The sequence below is a fragment of the Hemicordylus capensis genome, chromosome 4 (assembly GCF_027244095.1).
Source record: "Hemicordylus capensis ecotype Gifberg chromosome 4, rHemCap1.1.pri, whole genome shotgun sequence".
Taxonomy (NCBI): domain Eukaryota; kingdom Metazoa; phylum Chordata; class Lepidosauria; order Squamata; family Cordylidae; genus Hemicordylus; species Hemicordylus capensis.
In genome coordinates this window covers 222,456,746-222,481,676 of record NC_069660.1, presented here as the reverse complement: position 1 = coordinate 222,481,676, position 24,931 = coordinate 222,456,746, and the positions used below count along the sequence as shown (strand labels likewise).

At 41.8% G+C, this 24,931-nt stretch overlaps 2 long non-coding RNA genes across 2 annotated transcripts; one reads left to right on the top strand and one right to left on the bottom strand.

Moving 5' to 3' along the window:
* Nucleotides 1–8,290: 8,290 nt before the first annotated feature.
* On the bottom strand, nt 8,291–13,529 carry LOC128352984 (uncharacterized). The gene is made up of 3 exons (XR_008320759.1): nt 13,389–13,529; nt 9,222–9,298; nt 8,291–8,659 (listed from the first exon to the last, which is right to left on the bottom strand). It is a non-coding gene; the product is annotated as an uncharacterized LOC128352984 (long non-coding RNA).
* A 1,215-nt stretch (nt 13,530–14,744) lies between these two features.
* Nucleotides 14,745–23,024, top strand: LOC128352985 (uncharacterized). The gene is made up of 3 exons (XR_008320760.1): nt 14,745–14,863; nt 16,525–16,688; nt 22,307–23,024. It is a non-coding gene; the product is annotated as an uncharacterized LOC128352985 (long non-coding RNA).
* The last annotated feature ends 1,907 nt before the right edge of the window (nt 23,025–24,931 follow it).

Here is a 24,931-nt window from a genome sequence, read left to right as displayed (position 1 = left end):
GGACTCTGCAGTTCACACTGTTAGCAGTTTCTTGTAGTATTTTGTTAAGGAAGAAGTACAATGTGGGTGTGCATTATTTGATCATCTGAATAAACCATAAGAGCAAGGTAGAGAAGACAGGTTTTTATTGGGCTAACTTCTGCATGTCCAGGTGTTTAGAAGTCAGTTCCCAGAGGATTTAGCCTGTAGGCACAAGTGTTGGAAACCAAATTGAAACTGAATTGACTTTTTTGTAATATATTTTGCAAGTACACCACCTGCTTTGCTCTGTATTATTGTTTTGTCTAAAATTAAGTTGCTGTGCAGCACGAATCAGACCTGGAAATAAGGGATGTGCTCAACAAGCATTATGAGCAATTTAGGGAGGACCATCTCTCTCTCTCTCTCTCTCTCACACACACACACACACACGCGCGCGCGCGCACACACACACACACACCTCATGTTTCAAAAATCACATGTTATTATTCTCCCAAAGTACCTATACTTCTGGTTATTATAGGCTATAAATGAGTAACCACAACAAATGCTCTTAAAACCTACCGGTTTCTTTTAAAAAATTCCATAGCTGAATGTATCCAAAAAGTAACTCTTTAAGGCCTCCTGTGAATCTTAGTCCTGCTTACTAAAATCTCTTTCCCCTGAAACCTGATGTGCCTTTTGATTCCTTTCTATCAGACGTCTTTCATTTCTTTGGAAGTGGTAGCTTATAGGATCCCCCTTCAACACTTCAGAACCTATTTAGGCTCCCTGATATTTCAGAACTCTAATTTTTGTGCATTTTAAAAACACTAAATAACAGGTCGGAAAGGCTGCAGCATTTTTCACCTAAATGCATTGGTGGCCAGTCAGTAAGGGGGGCGGGGGGCGGGCGGGCGGGGGGCTGTGCCCACCACCACCATCACCAAAAAAAGAGAGAAAAGAAAAGAAAAATAAAGCACGCTGGGTAGTTTAAAAAACAAACAAAAACTTACAGTGTCCAGCCAGCCAGGGGAGAAAAGAGGCAGCCTATCTGCTAGGAGGCAGGGAACTTCCTGCTCTCTCCCTCGCTCTGCTACTGGAGGAAAGAGCCTGCTAACCAAGGCTAGTGCCTCACCTCGTTGCTTTGGGCGCTCTGCACCACTATTTCCCCAGATTAGACATAAGAGGGCAAAGGAGACATGCATGCACTCTTTTGCCCTTTTATGTCTAATCCACAGAGGTGGAGATGCAGGGAGCCCAAAGCAATAGCCTTGATTAGCAGGCTATTCCCTCCAGTAGCAGAGCTAGAGAGGAAGTTGCTGCAGCCGCCGGAAAAGGAAGCAGGAAGTTCCCTGCCTCCCAGCAGACCGGCTACCTCTTATCTCTGCTGGATGGCTGGATCCTTTAAGTTATCTTTTACCAGCCATGGGATGTTTGCGGGGAGTGTGAGAGAGGTGCTGGATGCTGCTAGATTTGAGTGGCTCAAATCACTTAGCATCCTCTACCTGTGATTACTACCCATTGGAAATAATGGGTTTACTCATGAGTAACATTCATGGCATGGTTTTTGCAACTAGCATCCTTGCTACCCCCAGTCCCAGATGGCAGCAGTCGCCACTGCCTACACCTCTGCTAACTGGACAAAGAGGCACATTTTTAGGTGATTCTCTTTATTTAGCGGGGGAGAGTAACTGGCACTATCCACCCCCAGCACAGCATCCCTCCTGTGACTGTTGCTGGTGTCTGTCTTATGTTTCTTCTTAGATTGTGAACCCTTTGGGGACAGGGAGCCATCTTGTTTATTTATTATTTCTCTGTGTAAACTGCTTTGGAAACCTTTGTTGAATAGTGGTATATAAATATTTAAATATTTGTTGTTGTTGTTGTTACCCTCTTTGGGGATGCACACAGAATGAGGGTTTTCAGACAGCAGGCTGAAGTTTACTGCGAGTTCAAACTTGCCCAAAAAAACCAATGCAAAAAGTGGATTTTCTAAACCCTGGATATAAATTGGACTACACTCTAACATGCAAATAATAATAATAATGATAATAATACCCCCAGTGAGGCACTACCTTGGTGTGGTTGTGGGGCTTGCGTGCTCTGAGGAAGGTGAGAGCTATGTCAGAGGTCCAACCATACTGGACAGGTCTCACCAGAGGAGCCAGACAAAGAGTGCCTCTCCCATCAACAATATGGTGAGACATAACTTTAATAAATCTATACTGGATCAGTCATCGCCCAAGTCAACAAGGACCGTGCCAGGTGCTGGAGTCCCTGGACATCTGGTGGCAAGTGGGCTACAGGACTCAGGATCTTCAGTTGAGCAACCAGAGCTGGAGACTGCAGGGTTACTGGAAGAAACGTCGCTTAACTGGAAAAAATATACGAAGGGTTCAACTTCCAGCTCTAAAAACAGTTGCCAAAAAACAACTTGCTCAGGCATTAAAAGATGTCAATGCTGCACTTGCAGAAATAACAACCAATAACTTGCAAGAAACAAACCAACTAATGTACAGTGCAGCAACAATAACAACACAAGAGCTCGGATATAAGATCAGTGGACCTGTAAAAAAAGAAAGTAGTACATCACCTAAATGGAAGATTAGATTAGAAAATAAAATTGCCAGGCTTAGATCAGATGCAAGTAAATTGAAAGATATGAAAGACAAGAAGCTGAAGAATGGAAACACCAAACAGTATCTGATTCAAAAATACCATCTAGATTCAAGGAAAATTAGATAATTCCTGGAAATAATAAAGCAGCAAATAACAGCAGTGTCATAGAAGATTAGCAGATATGAAGCCAGAATTACACAACACAGGCAGAATCTCCAATTCCAGTCGAATCAGAGACGTTTCTACCAAAGCATAGAAGGAGAAACTGCAAGAAACGTAGAAACACCAAATAAAGAAGTAACAGTGCAATTCTAGGGGAAATTATGGGACAATTCAATAGATTACAATAAAAAAGCAGGCTGGGTAAAAGAGGTCAAAAAATGTAACCAACAAATGCAAGATCTAATAACACCAGAATTAATAAGTAAAAGAGCAAAGAAAATTAAAAATTGGACTGCACCAGGCGACGATGAACTGCATGGCTTTTGGCTTAGACACCTAACAAGCCTTCATAAACAACTATCAAAACAGTTCAATCACATTTTGCAAGGAGGTGATATTGAACAATGGCTAACAACTGGGGAAACTCATCTCATCATGAAAGACCCAGCAAAAGGTGCACTTCCAAGTAATTATAGACCGATAACCTGCCTACCAACCATGTTCAAATTATTAACTGGAATAATAGCAGATGAAGTAATGCAACACTTATTAAATAATAAGCAGCTTCCAGCTGAACAGAAAGGAAATTGCCCGAACACCAGAGGCACAAAAGACCAGCTGCAGATTGACAAAATGATTTTAGAAAATTGCAAGAGAAGAAAAACCAATCTAAGTGTTGCATGGATTGACTACAAGAAAGCCTTCGATTCATTGCCTCACACATGGATACTAAAATGTTTAGAAACAACTGGTGTCAGCAAAAACATTCAGATATTTATAAAATAAGCAATGAGCATGTGGAGTACACAGCTAACAATCAATGGCGAGACACTTGGACAGGTTAGCATTAGAAGAGGTATTTTCCAAGGGGACTCACTATCCCCTCTGTTGTTTGTAATCGCCATGACTTCACTTTCACAAATACTAAACAAAACAGGCCTCGGATACCAAACATCTAAAACATCAAGTAAAATAAACTATCTGTTCTACATTGACGATCTGAAGTTGTATGGAAAGTCCCAATCAGATATTGAATCACTGCTAAACACTGTCCGGATATTCAGTAGCGATAGAGCAATGGAGTTTGGACTAGAAAAGTGTGCTGCATTAATAATGAACAGAGGAAATATAAGAAAAACAGAAGGAATAGAACTGCCCAATGGAAGCAACATCAAGAACCTGGAAGAAAAAGAACATTACAAATACTTGGGCATTCTCCAGGCTGATAACATTGCACACACTGAAGTTAAAAGAAAAAATGGAAGTGAATACATCAGGAGAGTTAGAAAAATCCTCAAGTCCAAACTCAATGGCGGGAACACCATACAAGCCATAAATAGCTGGGCTATACCTGTTATCAGTTACACTGCAGGAATAATAGACTGGACCCAGGCAGAGCTAGAGACACTAGATTGTAAGACCAGGAAAATAATGACCATCCATCATAGTGTCTCTAGCTATGCCTGGGTCCAGTCTATTATTCCTTAAGAATGGCAAATTGAAGAAAGAAACAGAGGGTTTAATACTGGCTGCACAAGAACAGGCACTAAGGACAAATGCAATAAGAGCAAAAGTGGAAAAATCAACAACAAACAGCAAGTGCCGCCTTTAAGAAGCAGATGAAACAGTGCACCACCTAATCAGCTGTTGTAAAAAGATTGCACAGACTGACTACAAACAAAGGCATGACAAGGTAGCAGGGATGATACACTGGAACATCTGCAAAAAATACAAGCTACCTGTAGCCAAAGATTGGTGGGACCATAAAATTCAAAAAGTGGTAGAAAATGAAGATGCAAAATTATTATGGGACTTCTGACTACAAACAGATAAACATCTGCCACACAATACACCAGATATAACTGTAGTCGAGAAGAAAGAAAAACAAGTTAAAAGAATTGACATAGCAATACCAGGGGCTAGCAGAATAGAAGAAAATGAAATAGAAAAAATAACAAAATACAAAGATCTACAAATTGAAATTGAAAGGCTGTAGCAGAAGAATACCCAAATAATCCCAGTGGTAATTGGTGCCCTAGGTGCAATTCCAAAACAACTTGAAGAGCACCTCAACACCATAGGGGCTACAGAAATCACCATCAGCCAGTTACAAAAAGCAACTTTACTGGGAACAGCCTATATTCTGCGATGATATTTATAATAATAACAGCAACAACATTGACAGTAAAATCCAGCCATCCCAGGTCCTTGGGAAGGACTCGATGTCTGGATAAAACAAACCAGTCAATAACACCTGTCTGACTGTGTAAACAACAACAACAATAATAAAACTGTACCTTTTAGCTGCCTCATAACAAATTGTTCTCTGAGCAGCTCACAACAGAGGATTAAGACATACAGGAAAAACACAACACATTAAATCATAACAGACAAAAAAAAAGGGAAAAAGAAAATACAAAGTACAATACAAAACAGCTTAAAAACTCATTTCACAATTAGTTACAAATCTGAAAACCAGAATTTAAAAAGCCCGAGTGAACAAAAAGGTCTTTACCTGGCATCTAAAATAACGAAGTGATGAAGCCAGGCAAACTTCACTAGGGAGGCTATTCCATAAATGGGATGCAACCTCCGAAAAGGCCCGCTCCCTGGTAGCCACCTGCCTCACCTCATTTGGCAGGGGCACCTGGAGGAGGGCTTCCGCAGAAAATGTTCAGGTTGGGACATATGGGGCAAGGTGCTCTCTCAATTAACCTGGTCCCAAGCCATTTAGGGCTTTAAAGCTTAAAACCAGCACTTTGAATTGGGGCCAGAAACAGACTGGGAGCCAATGCAGCTGACAAAGCACTGGCATAATATGATCAAAACTTCCAGTCCCAGTTAATAATCTTGAAGCCCTATTTTGTACCAGCTGCGGCTTCTGCCTTTTAAAAGGCAGCCCCATGTACAATGCATTGCAGTAGTCTAAGCGAGAGGTTACCAGAGCACGAGTCACTGTGGCCAAGCTATCTCTGTCCAGGCAAGGTCACAGTTGGTGTATCAGCCAAAGCGAATAAAAGGTCGCAGTTGGTGTATCAGACGAAGCTGATTAATGAAAAACCTGAATTGTGTGTAAAGTGCTCCTCAATAGCTCATAGGGACTTCTTGGGTAAATCTGACCGATATGTGAATGCACACCTCCCTTCTGGAGGAGATGCGAGCTAAAAGCCCTGTGTGAAATACACCGACATGCATTCTGGTTAGAAGTGTTTTACTTAGCAATAGAAAGAGTCCTTTAATCAGGGGACCCTATCCCATTTCTGGTAAACAGACATGAAATTCAGCAATGCTAGTGCACATGAATTATATAGTTAGAATTTGACTTGTCACATTGCATAGTTATGCACAGATCAGAATGTCAGTGTCATCTCAATATTCCCAGTTCACTTTCCCCCTGTAACCTGCAGTCCTCTCTATTCTCGTTGTTGTTGTTACCATCCATTCCACAGAATCATCTTCACCTACAATTGCCTGCTTTTATTGGCATTACATCACACTTACAGCTACCTCCTCAGAAGATCTGACTACTTCTCAGGACCACTCAAATGCCTAACCCAAAGGAACAGAAATGATCTATGATGACTATGCTGGTAAGTTGTTGCAAAAGGTAGAAGTATGTGTTGATCAGCAGTACCCATTACAGAGGCATTGTAGGAAACTCCTCACAGATGCTTTCCAGATTACATGCTGTTCAACAGTAAAATGCTTTGGCTTGGCAGGATCATTTTGAAAACATAAATAGCTTGTGTGACCCTCCTACAGTGGGAAAATACAGCTATTTTTTGTGACAGACTTGCAATGATGTAAGACTAAGATGCAAGGATAAAATGCAAAAGAAGGCATCGGACATGTGAACAGCACCTTGCTGACAGTGCAGGGACAGCAATGTTGAAACACAGGCGATATGGAAGCACACTTGGAGGACACGTAGTGACACTGTTGTAGCGTGTCATCTGGAAAGCACCATGCAGAGACAATTTTCATTTTCCATTAAATGTTAACATGCAGACAGGTCATGAAGCAATGCTGATCAATCTCAAGTTTGTGCTTGAAAACTACAAGTACAAACATATAGCAGAGGAAGCTGTCTTATACGGGGTCAGACCACTGGTCCATCTGATTGATTGATTGATTGATTGATTGCCGTCAGGTCGGTGTCAACTCTTAGTGACCACATAGATAGATTCTCTCCAGGATGATCTGTCTTCAGCTTGGCCTTTAATGTCTCTCAGTGGTGCATTCATTGCTGTCGTAATCGAGTCCATACACATTGCTGCTGGTCATCCTCTTCTTCTCTTTCCTTCAACTTTCCCCAGCATTATGGACTTTTCAAGGGAGCTGGGTCTTTGCATAATGTGTCCAAAGTAGGATAGTTTGAGCCTGGTCATTTGTGCCTCGAGTGAAAATTCTGGATTGATTTGTTCTATGATCCATTTATTTGTTCTCCTGGCTGTCCATGGTATCCTCAAAAGTCTTCTCCAGCACCAAAGTTCAAAAGGTCCATCTAGCTCAGTATTATCTGCCCTGGCTAGCAGCAGTTCTCCAAGGTTTCAGGCAGGAGTCTTCCCCAGCCCTACCGAAAGATGCCAGGGACTGAAACTGGGACCTTCTGCAAGCAAAACAGGTGCTCTACCACTGAATTACAGCCCATTCCCACGATTCCCCAGGATACTGTCCCTCAATTTGTGTGTTCCCATAGATAACTTGTATAGATAACTTGTATAGTCCTTTGCACATTTTTGCATGGATCACATGATCTCTTTCCCTGAAATTTGCAGTATCTCCGAAGGGGGTATTTGGCTGGGTGTTACAGCCTACAAATAACTTGCAGGATTTCTGTGTCAGCTAGTCTGTGTACATTTTGGAAGGATATTTGGGACTGGACATTTGTCTTACCCTTGTTGATGAAATGTATGTTTTATTGGCAGTATTCTGTTTTATACAAGGTTGCTTCTGGAGGAAAAATTAACAAATTGACTTTCCAGTGGAGGAGGCTGGGGAATGATTAGCATGTGGTGCAACTATTCATTCCATTCAAGTTCATTTTTTAACCTTACTGAGGTGCAAACCCAGCTCTCCTGCCCTCAGAGAGATGGCTGCTGTAGACCTTAACGTCACTGCAGTTTTAATTTTGTTTTCACCAGAGACTTTCTCCAGTCTTCCTTTTTCAGTTTTATGTAAACTCTGGGGTCCTGTTGGATGAAAGTGCTCTCTGTTTCGCAGCCGAGCTGTGGCGTTTGGATTTTACAGGGCCCCCCTCCCCAAATTACTTCATGATGATCCAGTGCACACATCACAGCCCAGAAACCACACGGGAGTTGTGTTGGTAAAGGAAGCTGAGAGTTGCTGAAGTAGCCAGACTGAAATTTATAATGGTGACCTGGGCCCTGTCAGGCCTTTATGACAGTGTATAAAGTGAATTGCTGCTTAGTCACCAATTTGGTTGGCAAGATCAGTTGGATTAGGAAATACATAAAAGGTCAGACAGTAGGAGTTTGTCTAGACATCCTATTTTGGATTCTACACAGCGCTACGTGTTTCTGTGGCAACTCCTGCAAAACACTCATATTTCAGTAATATTTTTATAAGATTATACATAGGTGTGTGTTTTCAGTAATACGTTACAAAATTTTTGAAAAAGGAAATTAGCTTTTTTATTTACTCTGTTCAGCTTGTCACTGGCAGGCAACTCCAGAAGGGGACATAACTCAGTCATGCTCTCTCCAGGCTTTTGGTGATTCAGTAATGGAAGGAGAGGTGATTCCCTCAGGGAAGACTTTGTAACTTGGAGGGACTTGTGGAAACACAGGCAACAACAAAAAAGCCAAGGAGTAGGAGCTGCGTGTTTTCTTTTGGCCACTAGATGAAATTAATTTACAGTTCTTCTGCTAGCAGCTTGCGTAGACCGGATAGTGACCTTTCCAAAAGGGAGAGATAAAATAAACAAATATGCCACTAGGCTCTCCTCTTGTAAATAGCAAATCAAATTGTGCAATTAAAAATGGGAGGAGAGGGGGCACTCCCCTAAATTTTACAAGTAGCAACTTTGTTAGAATTTCAAATAGTTTTTTAAGAAATATGAAAGGGGGGAAAAAAACAAATATAGAGAACAAAATATTACAGTGAAGGAGGAAAAGCAATCTGCCAAGGAAAATTGACTTGATGGACTGATTTTTAACTTCCGTGACATTATTATTATTATTTTTATTATTGTTATTACCCCTTTCCCTCCTGTTCCTTCCTTAAATTAAAAATTGGAATATTTCCAAATTCAAACTCCCATGTTTTCCTCGACCCCTTACATATATGAGTTTAACCGACTTTAATTCTATTTGCTGAAGTTTTCCAAGTAGAATCACACACACATGCCAATTTGCATGTAATAGAATATAGCAACAGAACTTATTCTCAAAACCATCATCAGATTTACATTGTCTGCTTGAGTAAAATTAATAAAGAAATGAACACTCTCTACAGACCTTTCAGCCACAATGAGTAAAAGTTTCAAGCAAGTGTCATTATATCATGATGTCTGTCATCTGGAACCCAGAAAACTCTAAAAAAACCACAAAAAAACACAAAGAGACATCAAAAAAAATGTATCCCCCGCCCTGCACACACACACACATGATTGCCCATTATGCTAAATCTTCTGAATAAGTAAGTAATCAAGTCCAAAGAATTGCCAATTGCTATCTGCTGACAGCAGCCAACTGGGGTCATGTGGTGATGTGTCTCATTTGAGCATAATCTGTTCTAGAATAATATAATATAATAGCACTCTTCATCACAGAGCTCAAATGGTACTTTGCAAAACTGGGTTACATTCTCTCATTTTATAGATGAGTAACAGATGGGGAAATTAAGTATGGTGTTTTTTTTTTTAAGTACCAAATACCTGCCGCTCATTTTGTCTCTGATGGAATCTGCAAATTCTCAGCTCCTCCTTTCTCCCCCGGTTTCCCACATTTCTGTTGTAGATTGTAGGCTCCTTGGGAATAGAGTTCTGCTATTTCTGCCTGCGAAACTGTAAGGTGCCATGTGCATTGAGGATGTAGTGTAAATAATAGTTTTTGTTTTAAAAATGCAGTGATTGCTAGTTTAGGTTGTCAATAATTGCACATCACAGCTAGAACAAATCTGGGAACAATTCTTATTTTCCTAATTCCAGACCTTTCAGTCTAGAATTCCTGATTTTCTTTGTGTGTTCAAAAGTGGCCATAGTTTTTTGTTTTTTAATGGCAAATTTCCTGTAGTTTTATCAACTGCAAACCAAGCAGAAATTTAACACTGGGATTTTCTTATAACTTCATCTCCATAACAGGGTGCCATTTTTCGGGGGTGGGGGGGTGTCTAATAAAAGCCCATACTTGTATCTATTCAAGATTAAACTGTTGTTTTTTTAAAGCAGTTGCTGACATCCAGAATAATGAAGCACTGGTGCTGTTACCGCTGAGCAAGTGCTACAGGGGAGGAATGATTTTGTTGATATCCCTTTCTCTCTGAAGTCCTGTGACTCCTGAAAACATGTCCCTGAAGTCTGCTTGACCATCAGGGACATATTTTTCAAGAATCGTACTTAGCTTCAGAGGGAAGAGAAGATGGACAAAATGGTCCCTCCCCTCTAGCCAGGGCCATGAGGCGAAGTGAAATGACGGCCTCAGGCATGAGTGTGCCAAGGGGTGGTGAGTGTAGGAAAATCCCCACCCCACCATGTCAACTCACCCGCCAGAGAGACCGACTGCTGCTGATGCTGAATCAGACATCCAGCATCACTCTCTCTCTCTCTCTTCCCCCCTCCAGCAACAGGTATCTGTGCACTGTCTCCTCAGAAATGGAGGAAACAAAGCACAGAGGTTTGTTGCTGGAACGGAAAAAGAGAGACAAGCCACAGCCAGCAATAAACCTTGCCAGCTGGGACTGCAAGGTGCTCCTTGAGAAGTGAGGAAGGGGAAGAGGGGCAGTGACTGAGTGCTGGGTTTCCAGCCCAGGAGCATGGAGTTGGGTGCTAGGGGTGGGCCAGTGAGGCAGGGGGCAGCATTATTCCAGGGCCCATATCACTGCTAGGCCCACACAGTGGACGGGGCAACAATTTGGAAGCTGCCTGGGCATGAGCTACCACTTCCCAGAGCACATGTGCAGCACCACTGCACTAGCATTTCATTAGTCTGAATGTCAGCTAAAATCCCATAATTAGTATTGTAATGCTATCAACAAAGTTCAAATTATCACCTTCTTTTTAAAGCCAAGTGATTTGTGTCACTATGGGCAGCACAAGATGTTCAACAGAAGATACAGGTCTTGGAATCCCAGTCACCACAGAACAACCCCAAAGCAGCTGGGCGGGGGGGGCACAATTTGCAGAAGAGAGGCAGCAAGAAGCAAAGAAGAGATGAGCAACAATTCCTTTGCTTTCTCCTTCCCGTTGTAACTCCCTTCCCAACCACTTTCCTCTCAGCTGGGATCCCTACACATGGATCGTACAGACTCCAGTTGCTCCTGTTTACCAGCAATAGTCCCTGGGTTTTTTAAAATCTGTTCCTGGTAAATCACTATTCCCGTTTTGTCCCTGGTTTCACCTCTTGGGGATGCCTGGTTTAGTCCCCGCCCCCCCCCTCCCCATGTGAGTTGCTAGAATGCTAATTCTTCAGGACTCCATTCCCTCCCCAGAGTCTCTAGATATTAAATCTCCAAGTGGGTGGTTGGAGGCATTATGTCTCTAGTATGTCTGCAGGTAAATGGGTGCACATATGCAGTACACAACATATAATGAGTGGAATCCAGTCTTCAGCAATAGATAATGGGACTTTTGTCCTCCTGTGAAAATATAGTGATGAGGCAGGCCCTTATGGTCAGAAGTAATTTGGACTGGAGAACAGGCAATATAGATGTATGAATTATCTTCCCCAAGAAAATCAGCTTGAAGAGCATTTGCCCATGACCCTGCTGGCAAAGATATCTATCTATCTATCTATCTATCTATCTATCTATCTATCTATCTATCTATCTAATTTGTATAGTGTCCCAAACTTTCATCTCTGGGCGGTTAATAATAGCATAAATCAAGTTAAAAACATATACAAAAACATAAAACAATTTAAAAAATTAAAAATAAACCAGAGATTAAAACCTAAAAAATTTAAAAAGCTGAGAAAACTTGAGTGAAGAGGTGGGTTTTCAAGTGCTTTTAAAAAATTGACAGAGATGGGGAGGATCGTATCTCAGTAGGGAGTGCATTCCAAAGTCTCGGGGCAGCAACCGAGAAGGCCCGTTCCCATGTGGCAACTGGAGACGGACCTCCCCAGATGACCTCAATGGGCGGTGGAGCTCATAATGATTAAGAGATTATCTTAAATATCCAAGTGCAAAATAGCACTTTGTATTTTGCCCGGAAACCTATTGGCAGCCAGTGTAGCTCTATCAGCAAAGGAGTGATGTGGTCTCTCAGAGGTGACCCGGAGACCAACCTGGCTGCCACATTCTGTACCAACTGAAGTTTCTGGACTACGTACAAAGGCAGCCCCACATAGAGCTCATTATAGAAGTCAAGTCTGGAGGTTACCAACATATGTACCACTGTTTTGAGGTCGTTCATCTCAAGAAACGGACTACGTTTCTTACCTACAAATTACCTAGATATAAGGTAATTTGTGAGGACTTGCAGACTCTTGCATAGTGGTTCTTTTTTCCACAGGCATGGCAAGTTGTGCCCCTTATCCTTGTAGGGATAAGCTCCACCACAGTTGTAACAAAGTTGTTGGGCTGTCTGCTCAGGCATATGCTGCATGGTTGAAGATGTATGGGTAGCTTGAGAAAGCGTTGGCTGTTTGCAACTGGGGTGTTTCTGAAGCTTTTGTTCAGCTTCCATTTGTGGGGCATGGCTTCCAATCATTTGGACATGCTGTTCGGACACTTCATTTGCTCGAGCAGTGTCCAATATTTTAGTGAGGGTCATCTAGAGTTCACATAGAATCTGTCGCTGAAGCTTGGCTGAGGAACATCCTTGTATTATCTGTGCCCCTATCTCAATGTCTGTATTTGTGAATGCACAGGCCCGTGCACGGTGATGAAGAAGGGTGTGATAAGCACCTATAATTTCTCCTTTGTTTTGGCATGCTTGCTCAAAAATCTATGCTTTTGCAGGGCTTAAAATGCTCGGTGAGTTCTAGCTTTGCTTTTTCATAATCATAATTATCTCCAGTATCAGGTAATGTTTTGAAAATCTGGTGAACTTCACTGCCGTCAAAATGTAACAGCATCGCCCACATAGTGGTGGAGTCATTTTCATTCATCACAAGAAACAGATTTTCCAGTCTTTCAAGCCAGTGGTCCCATCTGGACCCCAATATAGCATGAGGGTCATGAACAGCAAATTCAGGAAAAGCAGGAAGCATACTGACAACAAAATCAGAAGTTCATAAAACTGGAAGAGAAACCAGTCACTGTTGGGAAAGTATGCTGTGCAACTGAATAAAACAAAATGGCTGCCACTCCAGTCTTTTAGGCAGAGCTAATAGACTATATAGAGGGTAAGATGGCTGCTGTATTCAAAAGCAGGCTACTTACTACAGAAGGTCTGGGTTACACAGTATGAGATCTCTATGAAGAAAAGCCTGGAAGTCCAAGAGATGGAAAGACAAAAATACCTGATTAGAAGAATGGTAGTTCTTTGTTTCAGTCCCTTGCTTTCCTTTCATCTGCTCTGTCTTCTGTAGGCCTTTCCCTCTCTTTTGTTTTCTATTGTTTAGAAGAGAGTGTTTTGTTTGGTTAGTTAAGGAGGGGTTCTTAGCTACTCTCATCACCAGTTTAGAATCCGTGGGCGGGGCGGGGGGGGGAGGTTGTGGCACACAAGGACCAGGCAGTGGAGTAGAATCAAGAATATTAATACTTTAATGAAATAGATATTATTTACAGAATGACAAGTACAGTCTGCTTTCTGTGCTCTTATTGTTTGCCAGCCCCACCTCCAGTCCAGGACTGGACTGAAAAGTAACTAAAGCACCATTCAAGAGCTGGCCTGGTTCAAGTAATGGATTAATCACCATTCCTGCCAATTCAGGAAGTTGTGGCAGCAAGCAGTGGAGGAGCAGGTATGCACCTGCTGTTCTCAGTTTTAAAGGTGCAGGGATGTTTTATAAATTGCACTGCAAATTGCGATTTGTGCACGTCCCTATCAGGCAGGAGTATCTCCCAGTTCGACCAGGGGATGCCGGGGAGTTAACCTGGGACCTTCTGCATGCAAACAGATGCTCTACCACTGAGCCACAGCCCCATCACCAGGGGGAAATATCTTATAGCAGACAGTGCTCACGTGTAGCCACCCATCCAAATTCAAATCAGGGCAGACCCTGCTTAGCAAAGCAGACTATTCATGCTCACGACTGCGAGGCCAGCTCTCCTGCTTATGATGGCTGCCTGTCTCTGCACACTGAGCTGCCACATAGCCACTTGTAAAGCAGCCAGCTACCACATGGGGAAGGGTCATCAGTTTCCACAGAAAGTTAGATGATGTTGGAAGTCAGGCTCCCAGGTGAGGTTTCCAACAATTCATTTCCCCTCCCTGTATCACCAGAGCAGTGCATTACCGTGTTTGGTGAGGGAATTTATATACCACAATTTGAAGAGAGAACAGGGAACTGACATTATTATTCCATTGATAGTCTGCAACATCTGTTGTTGCTAATACCATCTGACTGCATTCACTCAATCACTTTACAGTATAGCTGTGTGCCTCAGAAGCCTTACCCTGGGCAGCTCCAAGAGACCCATGGCAACCTGCCTTCTATAGGTCCCCTTCTACCTGGGTGGGCTCCAAGAGAGTTGCTCCTCCACCACCACCACAACTACAGAGATGGTTCTGGGGATCAGAAGTGGACTCTTCTGAGGGCCCTGGGCCCTCAGCAGCTGCTCAGCCATGTTGATTTCTATCCATCAGTCCTGTGTCTTACCTCCTAGACCTATTCACCTAGTTATTTGTTGGCTCTTCCCTTGCATTTTCTCCTAGCTGCAAGGAATCAGGCTTGCCTTGAGCTCCTAACAATCTATGGGAGTCACTTGCCATGCACAGACGACAACAAAGAGCTTGTATTTAAAGAATAAAGTGGTGGCTTCTAGTGAGTGGGTACGTATGCACTCACATATGGACACACTTAGCTGAAATACTCTGGTTATTTGGCATCACGATACAAAAGTAATTGCTAGCAAACAAGCCAGCCTTCATATGCCTAGACTGCCAGTTGGCAGCATTTGATTCAAGTTATTTCAAGAAAATGAAATCAGAAATGATGGCAAAGTATCCAAGTTGCACATGAGCAGGCAAACACCTTCCTGTTTCTAAATTGTTTTCAGGCTTGTTGCTTCTATTGTGCTCCACAAGTATATTGCCTGTAAAACAAGAGCTTATTTTTGTTGAAAAGAATAAAATGCACCATGAAAGCCCTTGCAGAACCACATCAAATGTCTCTAACTCCTTGCCCAAATCTGCTAGCTATTATTCTTATTACTCATATATTGCTGTCTGGGGAGAACAGTGCTGCAAAATATAGTTTTATCAAACAAGCATCAAGACCCGTCCTTGAAGAGCTTCAGGTCTAAGGGCCATTTTGGCCTGACTTTCAAAGGTGCTGACTGGCCACAATTTACATGGACAATAGTGGCAGCTAAGTGCTCGACACCTTTGAAAATCAAGCCAACTATGACTAAATCTGCTTCTTTCATGGAGTGCCTGGAGGTTATTCCTGCTTCATAATTAAAACTACTACGTCTTAGGGTCTTTCCAAAAATTTATTTATTCGTTTTCCATGAAATCTGGTGGGCAGGCTTATTAGTTGAAAAAGGCAATTAAATATGCAGCAAACACATTCATTTTCAGGTGTTTTAAAGTCATTCTTTGCTTCATTGAACAGAAGAATACATCTATAAAAGAAAATTACTTCTGTGCAGTAGGTTTTCCCCATTTGGTTCAGCCTGACAACTTGGTTTCTGTCTACCTGCTCAAGTAAGATGGCTGGGCCAGGCTGGCATTAGCAACTGGGCAATCTCCACAACTAAACGGGACATCAGGAGTTTTCCCAGGCAGCAGGCGTTGCAGCAGATTTTCTGCGAGGCTTTACTGGGAGTTTGAAGTTGCCCCCACCCCCCAAAAAAACCAACGCAAAAAGTGGATTTTTAGACTCCAGATATAAATTGGGCTACACTCTAACATGGGACTGATGTTAGAAGTGCTCCCTGATAGCTCACAGGGACTTTGGAGTAAATTTGGCTGATATGTGAATGCACACCTCCATTTTGGAGGAGATGTGAACTAAAAACCAGGTGTGAAAAAACTTCCAGTTGATTGGGAGGAATCAAATTACACTACTATTGACTTAATTGGTCAGATCCAAAGACTTCTGGATATCTCTTCTGCCAAAGGGGGAAGAAAGCAAGCAGGTGTCATGCTCCACCTGCCCTGAGGCCCTGAGAGTTGTTGCCCCTTGTGGCAGCTTGCTACATTGCAGGAGACTCTTAGGCTGCTGAAGCCCTGGACAGGCCCCGCTCTACAGGATCAGTCTTTGCCCTTTGCCTGAAGCAGGAACGTATAAAAGGCTTCCTGGTTGAGGCAAGCCTTGCCTTAATATCAAGATTCCTTTGTTCTGCTGTACTTGTCTTAGGGTTTGGCCCGTCTGATGAGTGTGATCTCTGGCTTGTTCTTGACTCCTAATTACCTGCTCTTGACCCTCTGGCTCTTGACTATTTATCTGACTTGACCTCTGGTTTGTTCCTGGCTCTTCTCCTGACTAGTATGATTCCTGGTGTGTTCCTGGCTCTTGCAGTCCTGGCCTTGGAGTTGTGCCCCCTCGTGACTGCTGCTCATGGGCTCATCTTCCTGAAAGCAGGAAGGTGGGCCTACTCTGGTGACAGAGACAAGTAAGGCATAACGTATCTTGATTTCAGCAAAGCATTCGGTAAGGTTTCCCACAATATCTTTGTTGACAAGGCGGTAAAATGTGGGCTAGATATTACTATTGTTAGGTGGAAAACAAGTGTACCCAACAAGTACTGTTTAATGACGCCACATAATCCTGGTGGGAGGCATCAGGTGGAGTGCCACAGAGCTCTGCAGTGTGGCGCTCTTCAATATTTTCATAAATGACTTGGAGGAGGGTATAGAGGGGATGCTTATCAAATCTGCAGATGACCCCAACTGGTGGGGGCTTGCTAACTCTGATCTGGATAGGCTCAAATATTGCATTAAAACCAAGATGAAAGTTCAACAGAGCCAAATGTAATGTCCAGCATTTGGGTAGAAAAAATCAAATGCACAAGTAAAAGGTGAGGGGACCTAGCTTGACAGCAGAGTATTTGAAACAGGTCTAGGTGGTCTATGCTGGTCAGATCTCATTTGGAATATTGGCTTTCACACAAGGGAAATAAGTGGCTGGAACACCATCCATGCGCTGCGTGCATGTGAGCACCACTGATGGGATTGCACTGCAGACCAGTCGTGCTCCATCATGCACACAGTTGCATGATGTGATATCCATTGGAAATAATGGTCTGCCCTGTTTGGAGCTGATTTGCCCTCCTTATGGAGCTGATTTGCTCCCTTGGGGCTATTCTCAACAGGAGAAGGAAGGAAGCATAAATACATAAATATTTGCCTGTTGTTTTTTGCTGGTGTATTCATGTCTCCCTCAACCCCCTTTCCTCTTGGCTAGCTAGCCAACCTACACAGTTTTGTTTGATTGCTTATGGTATCTGTATCCTGCCTTTTACCAGGACAGCCTCTAGAAAGTGTACCATTATAAACCACTCAGTAACAATAAAACAAATGAATATGATAAAACAGCAGGGCCAGAGAATAAAAATCCAGGTAAAAGATAAGACAGCAGGTAAAAATAGCAAGGGGCTCCCAGAAGCCATTTAAAGCACTAGGGAGTAGGACAGACTTTGCCTAGCCTGGCACCTAAACGATAGAAGCAATGGTGCCAGGGGGATATAATGTCCCATAATTTGGGTAGTAGCACAGACAAGGCCCTTCTTCAGTAGCCAGTCTAGTTTTCAAAGGCAGCAGTATCAAGAGAAGAGCCTCTGAAGAAGGCTCCTCTAATTAGTGGACAAGTCAGTGTGGGGGAAGGCATGGAGTTGGATAACTGGCTTGCAAAATCACATTTCCTTTTTGTAATCACCCTGGGGTCTTAGGACAAAGAGCAGTATATAAATATAAATAAATATGGACGGGGGAGACCCAAAAATTTGTTGGGATGGTATATCTCATTTATTATCACACACATTAGCAACAGATTTGAAGCAACTATATTTTTCTTTCAGCAATGGAACCCCAATCCAGAGAAAGTCAGCTAAGTCTAACTCCTTTAGAAACCAATGGGATATACTGTCAGTTAGTCACAAGCATGACTAGCTTGACCCATTGATTTCACCAAGGCTTTTGCGCATGCAGCTAATTTTCTCCAGATTGGAGCCAAGGAATGAAGAACTGATTTGGAATATTAAATAAGAAACTGTTGATTAAGGATGACATGGAGCAATCAGAAGCATTTCAGAGACTAAATCATAAATATTGCTCTAAGATTACATAAGCTATGCATTCATTGATTCCACATGGTATGACTAAAAGCCAAAGAACAGACTTTGTAAGGCTACCATATCACTTCATAAATATACAGATTCCCCCTCCTCCATTCCTTGCATTTTGTCATAATATCCATAAACACATCAATAGATTATCTAGAGTACTATCAGATTGTCCTAGTTCCTCTGGTCACTACAATAGTCTTCACAGCAGGATTTGAAAAACAGGGATTAAGACCCTTTGCATCCACTGAAAAAATCAAGCAGCCCAAATATATTATTATAGATAATAATTATTACACAATTATTAATAATTAATGAGTAATAATTAATACTCATAGTGCTTAGAATTAAGTGCGGCATCACAATTTGTGGTGCATTGTGCACTGATACATCAGCATGGGTTGATTGACTGTAAACACAAATGAAGGCCATCGAGTACAAGAAATAATTTTTAATGGAAAATATTATTTATTTACCGCCCAGAGACGTATGTTATGGGTGGTATATAAATATTTTAAATACATATTTATTTATTTTTATTTTTATATAATGCCCGTCCTAAAGTGGCTCAGGGCAGTTTACATTAAAATAAAAAACACAGAATAATACAATTAGAATCAACATTTAAACTAAATTAAATCTCATTAAAATTAAGGTTAAAACTAGATATCATTAAAATCCAGGATGAATAGCCTTTAAGGCTCTCCTGAAGGCCTCCAAAGAAGACAGTCTTATATCCATGGGGATCATGATGTACAACCTAGGTGCAGCAGCTGAGAATGCCCAATCCCAGGTTGCCACCAGATGAACTGGTGGCACCTGGAGATGGATCCCTCCTGATGATTTCTATGAGCGGTGGGGATCTTGTAGGGAAAGGTGTTCTCTCAGGTAACCTGGACCTAAGCTATTTAGGGTTATAAAGGTAATATCCAGCAATCTGCCTGGAAACGTATCGGCAGCCAGTGCAACTGTTTAAGAACAGGCATAATGTGGTCTCTCTGGGGTAATCCAGAGACCAATCTGGTGCTGCATTTTTAGCCAACTGAAATTTCCGAACTATACACAAAGGCAGCTCTACATAGAGTGCATTGCAGCAGTCAAATCTGGAGATTACCAGCTGGTGTACCACTGTTTCCAGGTCATTCTCTTCAAGGAACAGGTGAAGTTGTCCAAAAGTCGTAGCTGGTAAAAAGCGATCCTGGCCACAGCCTCAACCTGAGACACAAGGGTGAGACCCGGATCTAAGAGCACTCCAAAACTATGAACCAATTCTTTTGTGGGGAGTGTAACTCCATACAGAACAGGAAATTCTAACCCATCTTGCAAATTACAGCCCCCAACAATGAGGACCTCCATCTTGCTTGGATTCAGCTTCAGTTTATTCTCCCTCATCCAGACCATTATTGCCTGCAGGCAGGCATTTAAGGAGCTAATGCCATTTCCTGATATTGATGACAAGGATAAATAGATTTGAGTGTCATCAGCATATTGATAACAGCCAGCACCAAATCTCCTGATGACCTCACCCAGTGGTTTCATGTAGATAGTAAAAGCATTAGTGACAAAATGGGGCCCTGAGGGACTCCATATAGCAGTTCCCATTTTGAAAAGCAACTGTCATCGTCTCCTATCCCAGAATCCCTCAGGTGATCCAGAAGCATACCATGGTCAATGGTATCAAAAGCTGCTGAGAGATCCAAAAGAACCAGCAGAATTGCACTCCCTCTGTCAATTCTCTGGTGAAGGTCATCTATCAGGCTGACCAAGGCTATCTCAACCTCATAGGCCACCTGAAAGCCAGTTTGAAATGAGTCTAGATAATCAGTTTCCTCCAAGATTTCTTGGAGTTCGTAAGGCACCACCCTCTATCATCTTGCCCAACTGTGGAAGGTTGGAGACTGGCCTATAATTATCCATCACCAGGGGATCAAAACCGGGCTTCTTAAGAAGAAGTCTAACTATTGCCTCCTTCAAACCAGGTGGCATCCTTCTTTCCCTCAGTGAGATATTAATTATATCAACTAGGCCAGCACCAACAGCCTCCTTGCAAGATGAAATCAGCCAAGTTGGGCAAGGATCCCAAGAACAGGTGGTAGGCTGTACCGTTCCAGGCAGCTTGTCCACATCCTCAGGAGTCATAAACTGAAACTGATCCAATCTAATCTTGCAAGAGGGATTGCTGGACATCTCCCTAACTGGCCCTGCAGAAACATTGGAGTCCAGATCAGCCAGAATGTGAGAGATTTTATCTGCAAAGAACTAATTAAAGGTGTCACAGTGAGACATTGTATCCGGAAACAAATTTCAAACAGAAGGACCCCTTACAATCCAGAACAACTTTGCTGAACGAGAACTTGCAGATGCAATACACTCAGAATAAAATCACTTCCTTGCTGTACATGTTGCCATAGCATAGGCCTTCACATGGCTCTATACTGTGTCTTATCAAATTCAAACTGAGACCTCTTCCATTTGCTCTCCGGTCATCTACCTTACCACTCTAGCTCCCGTAGCTCTTCCATATACCATGCAGCTAATTTTGAAGTGAGTCGGAGAGGACACTTAGGTGTGATTGTGTCTACTGCCCTGGTGAGTTCTGTATTCTAGGTATTGACCAGGGCATTGACAGAATCACTGGCAGAACCAACTCCAAAACCCTCCAAGACCTTGGTACTGGATCCAACAGCCTTCTCGGGCAGACCATTCTATTTGCACAGGATTACAATGCATTTTGGGCTAACAGCACTTCAAAGGGAACTCTTTCCCCCCACTTGATTCTACCATACCAGTGAAGAGAGGACTGGACTGATGTGCCATGGCTAGATATTACTCTTGATTATCCAAAAGTTTTTTTGCCTATTATGTATTTAACAGATTGCTCTAACTCAATATGTATAACTTCTTATACATATTGATTTTTAAAAGAAACATTTTGGTTTAAGATTAAAGTTATGTTGCATATAATCTTTCATTCATGCTCCGAAAAGCTTGGAAAATGCAAGTTAGGGTAGTCACGAACTTCCATGCCATGTATTGTAAGCAGTAAAGACTTTAAATAGTCTTATAGCTTATGCTGACTACAAATTAAGCTCCATGCACCCAAACCTTGCCTTGATCTTTCACTTGACATCAGGTGGGGGAGGGATGCTTCCAGGAAGGAATTAAATAGGTGCAGCTATCTCAGTTGGTTAGAGGTGCACTTGATGAATTTCTGCCAGATGCATCTCTACAGGGCACACTGCTCCCATAAAATGCCACCTACTATAGTTAAAGTCCAGGCAGGTGAGATTCAGCAGGTGAAGCTTTCAAAATCATTTGCTGCAAATGCACCCGATGGATTTCTGTCTGGTGCATTGAGATATCATCTTATCTGTTTGGCCTGGCCTTCCAGGGTTTTTAATTTATTGTAAATTGTTTTTAATTGCTGTAAATATTCAGCCTGGTTCTCCAGGGTTTTTAACTGTTTAAATGTTTTAATTCTTAATTTGTTTTATGCTGTTTTTATAGTTTTGTTTTTAATTGTTAATTGATTTTAATTGTTTTATTTTGATGTAACCCCACCCACCCCCGAGCCATTTTTGAAAGGGCAGTATATAAACTGAATAAATAAAAATTACCCATAGTATCATGTACTGGCTGCTTAAAGAGAGTGCCATCAAAACCATTGAGATATACATTCTTCGCAACATATACTGTAGCTGTGGTCCTCATTTATCTGCACTGGATTCTGGAGGAATGTTCTGTTCTGGAAAGGTATCCAATTGCACATGCTCGATCAAAAGTAATATCAACAGATGAAGGAATTGCAGAAAGCTAGATCAAGTCTTTGATTCCTCTTAAGCATTTAAGAAGAACTTCTTTCATACCTGAAAGAATAATATATTCATGCCATGTCAGCAGATTGAAGAGATTTCATAATTAGTAAAATTTATTTTTATTTGTGGAACTCAGTGGCACTGGATATAGTAATGATTTATCTTTTGTTTAGATTCAGGAGCAGAGGAGGCATCTCTGACTGAAAGTGAAGGGGCATAAGAGAACACTAAGCAACAAGAGCAGAAGCTGCCAGATACCCCAATTACAGCTAAGCCAGATAAGAGAGGAGGGAGCATGGTTCACAAATATTTCCATGTCTACCCCGAAAGCACCCTGAATTTATGCTATGTTGGGGGAAATGTGTCAGCATTTGCTCAAGCAACCTGGTGATGCTCCCCATCTTCTTGTTCTGCATTGGCAGGCAAGAAAATGCAAGGGAGAGCATAAAGCCAGGAAGAACTGCTGCAAACTGGTAATCTTTCTTCCTTTCTGGCTGAGGGCCAAGAAAGCCCTTGCATTGCCATCAGTCTGAATAGTGGGGAGAAAAAGTTTTGTTAGAGGAGCGATAGACGACGCTACTGTACCATTTACAACAGTAGGTGACATTTGGGGGGAGCACTGTGCCTTGTAGAGGTTCATCAGGCAGAAATTTATCATGTGCATCACTAGCAAATGATTAAGGAAGCTGCATCAGAATGCAGACAAGCTGTGAAGACTGATGGCAAAGAACATGCTTGCTGTCATTAAAGGAGTCACGAGGATATTTTCAGAAGATTTTACTTAAGGGGATATTTAATTTTTACCTCTGTAATACAAACACCACCAGGCTTTAGGGAGCTTGAACAACTTCACTTATATTGTAATATGTAATGTAAATGTAACAAATAAATATTATCTTATTAAACATTCACAGCCGTGTGTTCTTAACTTCACATAACTCAAGAAATAGTGAACAAAGGTGTTTTTCTTCTTCTAAGCTACAAAGACGTGTACTCCTCCATAGACATGAATGCATTTAGAGGTTCCTGTGGGAGCAGGGCTATCCTTTAGGTAGCTTTAAAAGGTAATACTAACATTTTTAATTGTGCCCAGAAACAGACAGAGAGACAGTGATGCTGTTTAAAGCTGATGAGAGTTGTTCCAACTGCCAATAAGTTAGTGGTCAGTAGTCTAACCATATAATTATTGCATGTTGCTTTTTGTTTTTAATCATTGTGTTATATTTAATGTTAATCTCATCAGCTGCCTTGATATTAATTTGGATAAGGTGAGATATACATTCATAAAATAAATATTCTGAACCAATAATAGTTTCTGAGTAGTCTTCAAGAGCAGCCCTACATACAATGCATTGCAGCAGTCAAGCGCAAATGTTACCAACAGTAGTCAAGCTATCTCTGTCCAGGAGAGGCAACAGCTGGCACACATATGGATATCCTTTGCTGGATTGAAGTGTATATGAGTTGGTGGTCGGTTATGTCAACATATATCAGGCCTTCCTCATAAGAAAGAACATTCCTCATGTTCTCTCTTGAATTAAGATAATGGATTTTAAGCTAATTCCATCAAGGCATTACCTTTTTGGGAACAGATCTATCCGTTAACCTCACTGTAAGCCAAAAGCTAAAGCTTCTAAAGTAGAGAACAAAAACCTCAGGGGATGCTGCAGTGGTTTGTTGGACTCCAAATGAAGAATTAAGGACTCTTTTTTTTTTTCCCCATGGAAGCTAATGAATAATTTTTAACAATGTCCTGATGTTGTTGGCAGCTTTCTGGATGTACCCTGACTATTTGGAATCACTAATAGACGGCAGAAGATGTGCTCAGCCACTTGTCTACACCTTGGCGACTATTCTACACTTGGTGCACAGAGAGTTTTGTTGGGCTATGAAAGATGGATGATTTCACAACTTTTTGTTTTTCACAGCATAATTGATCCCTTATCCCAGGATGAAAAGAGACCGTTTAGAAAGGGCTGTTTCTTCATTCTCAGCTTATTTCAACCACTGACTCACCTCTTGCAATCTGGGGCTTCCCAAGTCTTTTCTTTGTAGCCTGCTTTTAATGTCATGACTAGTCTCAGAATATGCACAATAGTGCAGGAGACCCTCTTTATTTGTGGGGGTTCCATTCCTTCTAATTAGCATGAATATGGGGACTGTGAATAAAGAAACCTTATCTCTATGAGAATCTAGGGGAAAGGTTCCTTACTCTCTAAAAAAAAAAAAAGTCAAGAAAAGCAGGAAGAGAGCAGAAATAAGGGTAGAAACACATAGTACCTTGGTCTTCAGGAATGCCCCCCCAAATCCTCTCATTATTTATTTATTTATTTATTTAAACAAAAAGAGCTACCAAATGGCTCTGTGCTTCAAAATGGTGGCCGGAAATGACATCAGAAGTCATTTCCAGGCACTCAGGAACCACAGATAAGCAAAAGTTGCCTGTATTTCCTGCCACGGATAAAGAAACTGGGTCTCTAAGACGCAGCCACAGATACATGAAACAGTGATCCATGAAACCACAGATAACGAGGGTCTCCTGTAATGAACAAGTTGTTCTAGTGAGAACTAATCAGCCTACTTTCCTTTTGTTGTCTCTACATCTGGACTAAATTTTGTGCAAAGAGAGGTCCACATGTTAGATCTCTTGCACCACAAATGTTCATGTGTCCACCATCTTGGACTGGGGTGGATGTCATCATTACAAACTGAACCATTTAGGTGTCCCTGTGTGGCACTCACTACAGCTGTTCCAAATTTGGTTCAAAACAGTTAGACAGTCCTCAAGTTAGGGCACT